General features: G+C 35.8%; 1 long non-coding RNA gene across 2 annotated transcripts; it reads left to right on the top strand.

The window, feature by feature from the left end:
- Nucleotides 1-608: 608 nt before the first annotated feature.
- Nucleotides 609-5,607, top strand: LOC135534432 (uncharacterized). 2 transcript variants are annotated; one of them, XR_010454689.1, is made up of 4 exons: nucleotides 609-743; nucleotides 4,304-4,371; nucleotides 5,322-5,362; nucleotides 5,514-5,607. It is a non-coding gene; the product is annotated as an uncharacterized LOC135534432 (long non-coding RNA). The 2 variants fall into 2 exon arrangements; XR_010454690.1 differs by lacking the exon at nucleotides 5,322-5,362.
- The last annotated feature ends 238 nt before the right edge of the window (nucleotides 5,608-5,845 follow it).

The raw sequence follows: 5,845 nt of genomic DNA on the forward strand, positions 1-5,845 counted from the left end.
CTACACAAACAGCCACCTGAACTACTGTCCTACAAAGACAAACAGCATCTACACAAACAGTGAATCTGAGAAAAATGGCTTTAAAGTTTGTTTTCTTGTCCATGCATATCAGCCATGACCACTGATCTGACCTATGACCCCTAAGTACTGATACTACACTCTGCCTTGGTATGACCTATGACCCCTAAGTACTGATACTGCACTCTGCCTTGTTCTGACCTATGACCCCTAAGTACTGATACTACACTCTGCCTTGGTATGACCTTAAACAGCTGTCTGGGTAATGAAACAGCAAAGTGCAGCATCTAGAAATCTAAATGTGTTGATCCAGATTTATTGTTGTTTTTCTGTTTGATGGAATCAGTTTGAGTTCTAACTACATTCCAACTGTATTTAATGGTGTTATGTAGTTGTGTTTTCATGTTGTGAATGTTGTATTGTAGCAGGCCGATATGATGGAGTGAGACACAGACAAGACACAGACACAGCAACAGAATAGGATATGATGGAGAGAGACACAGACAAGACACAGAGACAGCAACAGACGACACAGAGAAAGTAATGGAGAGACAGAATAGATTTCCAGACAGTTGTAGAATGTATGCCAAGACACATTGTAAGAGCTGTAAAGAGAGAGGGAGAGAGAACAGGCAGAACCTGATATGTAAATGAGCAGAGCAAATGAAACTAACTTTTGACGACCCGATGATCATCCAGACTCTGTTTCTATTGAGAGATAAAAGGTAAGACGACGATTGTAATGAGTATTAATGTAGTTGATGATATTGTTATGTGTATTCATATAGTTGATGATATTGTTGTGTGTATTCATATAGTTGATGATATTGTTATGTGTATTCATATAGTTGATGATATTGTTATGTGTGTTCATATAGTTGATGATATTGTTATATGTATTCATATAGTTGATGATATTGTTGTTTATTCATATAGTTGATGATATTGTTATGTGTATTCATATAGTTGATGATATTGTTATTTGTATTCATATAGTTGATGATATTGTTATGTGTATTCATATAGTTGATTACATTGTTATGTGTATTCATATAGTTGATGATATTGTTATGTGTATTCATATAGTTGATGATATTGTTATGTGTATTCATATAGTTGATGATATTGTTATGTGTATTCATATAGTTGATGATATTGTTATGTGTATTCATATAGTTGATGATATTGTTATGTGTATTCATATAGTTGATGATATTGTTATGTGTATTCATATAGTTGATGATATTGTTATGTGTGTTCATATAGTTGATGATATTGTTATGTGTGTTCATATAGTTGATGATATTGTTATGTGTATTCATATAGTTGATGATATTGTTATGTGTATTCATATAGTTGATGATATTGTTATGTGTGTTCATATAGTTGATGATATTGTTATGTGTATTCATATAGTTGATGATATTGTTATGTGTGTTCATATAGTTGATGATATTGTTATGTGTATTCATATAGTTGATGATATTGTTATGTGTGTTCATATAGTTGATGATATTGTTATGTGTATTCATATAGTTGATGATATTGTTATGTGTATTCATATAGTTGATGATATTGTTATGTGTATTCATATAGTTGATGATATTGTTATGTGTGTTCATATAGTTGATGATATTGTTATGTGTATTAATATAGTTGATGATATTGTTATGTGTGTTCATATAGTTGATGATATTGTTGGTGGACAGTGTTATAATAGTCCTACTCTCCTTAAAATGCTTTTGACATTAATTAGATGCGTGGGGTGAATTTGTTCTGTGCACATCTGTGTGCCCCAGGGTGATCACTCCTACACTATCGAGAATCTAAAAGGGTTCTTTGGCTGTCCCCATAGGATAACCCTTTGTAGAACCCTTTTTGGTACTAGGTAGAACCCTTTTGGGTTCCATGAAGAACCCTTTCCACAGAGGGTTCTACATAGAAGCCAGGAGAATTACCTGGAACGCAAAATAATATTTGTTTGGAACCCTTTATTCTAAGAGTGTACTGTATCATTGGTCTATAGACTTGTCTTCTCAAAACAGACTTAAAACACAACAAGCAACAAACAAACATTTTATATTTCTAATCGACTGTTAACGCTTTTCACTCAGGAAGGTATGTTGTGTGAAAGAGATATTGTGGAGAGACTAACAATACCTTACACTTCCTGAAAACAGGTTGTGTGTATTCATTAGTGCCCACCGTAGCAAAACATTTGGCAACAGAAACTGTTTAGGTCACATTGTACAGCGTTTAGAGTAAACTGTTTATGCAACATTTTAAAACTATTGGCTGTGGAGTCATGCCTTGATCTTCAACACCATAGAGAACCAAGGGCTCTCTGTGGTCAGGGCTTGACAGCAACATTTTAAAACTGTTGGCTGTGGAGTAAACTAATGAATACAACCCAGGTTGTTGCCTACGACTCGGCATGTTGATACCTGCCTGATGCTGAAACCTGATTGTAGCCTGAGGGGTAAACTATGATACTAGCTAGATATACTGGTTTTCTAAAGTTAGCCAGCTTCAGTTAGCTTCACATTCCAGCTTAGTCCTCATCCATCAGAATATACAGAACAGAACAGAAAATATCTCAATGTCTTGACATGTTCTGGTTGTGAATTCAGGCTACAAGGTGAAAATCTTTCCAGGGATTATTGTAAAGTGTGTAGAGACATTAAATGTATGGTGTTATTTTTGTATAGTGAATGGAAGTAAAACACTCCTAACAGTAGATAAATTAAATGTATGGTGTAATGTTAGTATAGTGAAGTATAACACTCCTAACAGTAGATACATTAAATGTCTGGTGTTATTTTTGTATAGTGAATGACAGTAAAACACTCCTAACAGTAGATAAATTAAATGTCTGGTGTAATGTTAGTATAGTGAAGTAAAACACTCCTAACAGTAGAGAAATTAAATGTATGGTGTAATGTTAGTATAGTGAAGTAAAACACTCCTAACAGTAGATAAATTAAATGTCTGGTGTAATGTTAGTATAGTGAATGGAAGTAAAACACTCCTAACAGTCTACTTCTACTGAGACAGGTTGGTGTCAGTTTAATCACACAACATGGAGCTGACTGGACGTGGTCAAGTCAAATTCAATATGTCAACATTCATATATTATAGTACATTTTTTACTACATTTAACATTTCATGTGATAATGTAATTGTATCATAGTTCCTCTATAGTGTAGAGATCCTATACATTTCAAATGATAATGTAATTGTATCATAGTTCCTCTATAGTGTAGTGATCCTCTACATTTCATATGATAATGTAATTGTATCATAGTTTCTCTATAGTGTAGTGATCCTCACTATATGAGCCACGTCACAATTCCAACCAAGTTACCCAATTGATGCCAATGGCACGATGCGTAGGTTGTTCACCTTTAAAACATGCAACCTGGGTTCGCTTCCCTGCCCCGCTGTTTGCTACATTGGTGTCTGAGACATGCTTTTGTGTGAGCCAGGTAACAATTCCCACCATGTGGGTTAACCCTATTGGTGCAATACGTAGGGTGTTGACCTCCCTGCCCGCTGTTTTCAACTATATTAACAGCACAGGCTGCCCCACATTCGTTGAACAAAGAGACACAATAATACGAGTGAAAGGATGTTAGGATAATATCAGTAAGTGTTGATTTAGAGTTGTCTTCTGGGTTCAGCCTTCTAGTTGCCTTCATCAACAGGTTGAAATGTAACTAATGACATCACAATGACATGTCCTCAGAGTTGGAAAGATCCTACATCTGTACACATTATTTAACATGGTGACATGGTGCTGCTAGTGAAAGAAAACATTAAGAGACAGAATACAGGCGGTGGAGTTTGCACAAAGTTTACGTACAACAATATATAGAACTAGGTAGACTGAGCATAGAGCTAAAGGCTATAACCACGGGGAAGAAACTGTTCAGATTGGGGTCTATAACATCCAATCACAGAGGTTTACAGCAGCTGACAGTTGCAACTTCACTGCTAATAACTCAAACTTCCTTTTTCAGATAAAGACATCATCTCTGTACAGATGTAGGATCTGACTTTGATCACCCTGTTGCAGGAAAACTAAAACTTGCAGTGTATTTGATGTTTTAAAAGGCTTCTGAAGTTTGTCATTTCCACTTTCTACTTTAAAATGTTAATTATAATCCACATCATTTTTCTGCTTCAGTAAACTGTCTCAAATTAAGATCCAACATCTGTAGCAAAACACCTGTCTTTCATGTATTCTCCTTTGACCGATTGACATCTTTTATTGACTGTTGTTTAGGCTGGTTGAATGAGTTGCCTGCGAAAACTACTTCATCTGTAAGAAAACAGGCGTCTGCACCAGTGACTGTAAGTTATGTGATTTCCTCATATGAAATTAAAAGTATGTTTGTAGCCTACGCAGTTATAAAATGGCTGTTGAAACTGTGACACATTTCTCAGTACATTAGAAGTCGGATAAATGTGTTGAGACGTAGGAAAGATGGGCAAACTCTCGTTGGTCTTGACTTTCTACACACTATTATAAGGTTAGTCGATGTCAGACATTAAATAGTCAGAGTAGGTTTGAACTATGATCACTTATCATGCTGACAAACCTGATGGTCTCTGTGAACTGATCTGAACAGGTTTAGACTGGTCATCTATGATATGTAGGTTATATACAGTACATTCTCTGTCCTGCTACTGGTAGGACTATAACATTATGTGAACTGATCTGAACAGGTTTAGACTGGTCATCTATGATATGTAGGTTATATACAGTACATTCTCTGTCCTGCTACTGGTAGGACTATAACATAATGTGAACTGATCTGAACAGGTTTAGGCTGGTCATCTATGATATGTAGGCTATATACAGTACATCCTCTGTCCTGCTACTGGTAGGACTATAACATTATGTGAACTGATCTGAACAGGTTTAGGCTGGTCATCTATGATATGTAGGTTATATACAGTACATTCTCTGTCCTGCCACTGGTAGACCTCGATCTGCATATCACTAACAACCCACTACTATACATTATAACCTAGTCTACTTTACATAATATAACATCTACATATCACTAACAACCCACTACTATACATTATAACCTAGTCTACTTTACATAATATAACATATCACTAACAACCCACTACCATACATTATAACCTAGTCTACTTTACATAAAATAACAGCTACATATCACTAACAAACCACTACTATACATTATAACCTAGTCTACTTTATTATTATTATTATTATTGTTGCTGTACTGTCTATAACTACCTTAACAAACAGTGACTTATTATTATTACAGACAGTTACCATGGAGATGAAATGTCACAACGACATATTCATGTGATTGCATTAAATCACCTGACTGTTTCTATATGTCTGTTAGTAAATGTTTTATTTCTCAAAAGAGATAATGGATAAATGTGAACAATTGACATTCAGTAATTAGTTGTCACCATATTAACCACAACCAACATGTTGGATCTCTGTTTAGGGGTCAGTGCTCTAAAATGAGTCTCTCTGGGGAGAGAGAGGAGGGGGGCCCTGCCTCTAAAATGCATCTCTCTGGGGGACATGACACCAAAGCTAAGAGGTAAGATCACAATTTTATGAAGAATTTATTAAGTTTATTTCCAAAATAAATAGCTATCTTAAGATGAAAGCACTTACTGTAAATCACTCTGGATAAGAGCATCTGCTAAATCAGGGGTTCTCAATCCGGGGTCTGTGGAGGTACTGCAGGGGTTCTCAATCCGGGGTCTGTGGAGGTACTGCAGGGGTTCTCAATCTGGGGTCTGTGGAGGTACTGCAGGGGTTCTCAATCCG

Source organism: Oncorhynchus masou, unplaced genomic scaffold, assembly GCF_036934945.1.
Source record: "Oncorhynchus masou masou isolate Uvic2021 unplaced genomic scaffold, UVic_Omas_1.1 unplaced_scaffold_3400, whole genome shotgun sequence".
In the NCBI taxonomy this organism is placed as follows: domain Eukaryota; kingdom Metazoa; phylum Chordata; class Actinopteri; order Salmoniformes; family Salmonidae; genus Oncorhynchus; species Oncorhynchus masou.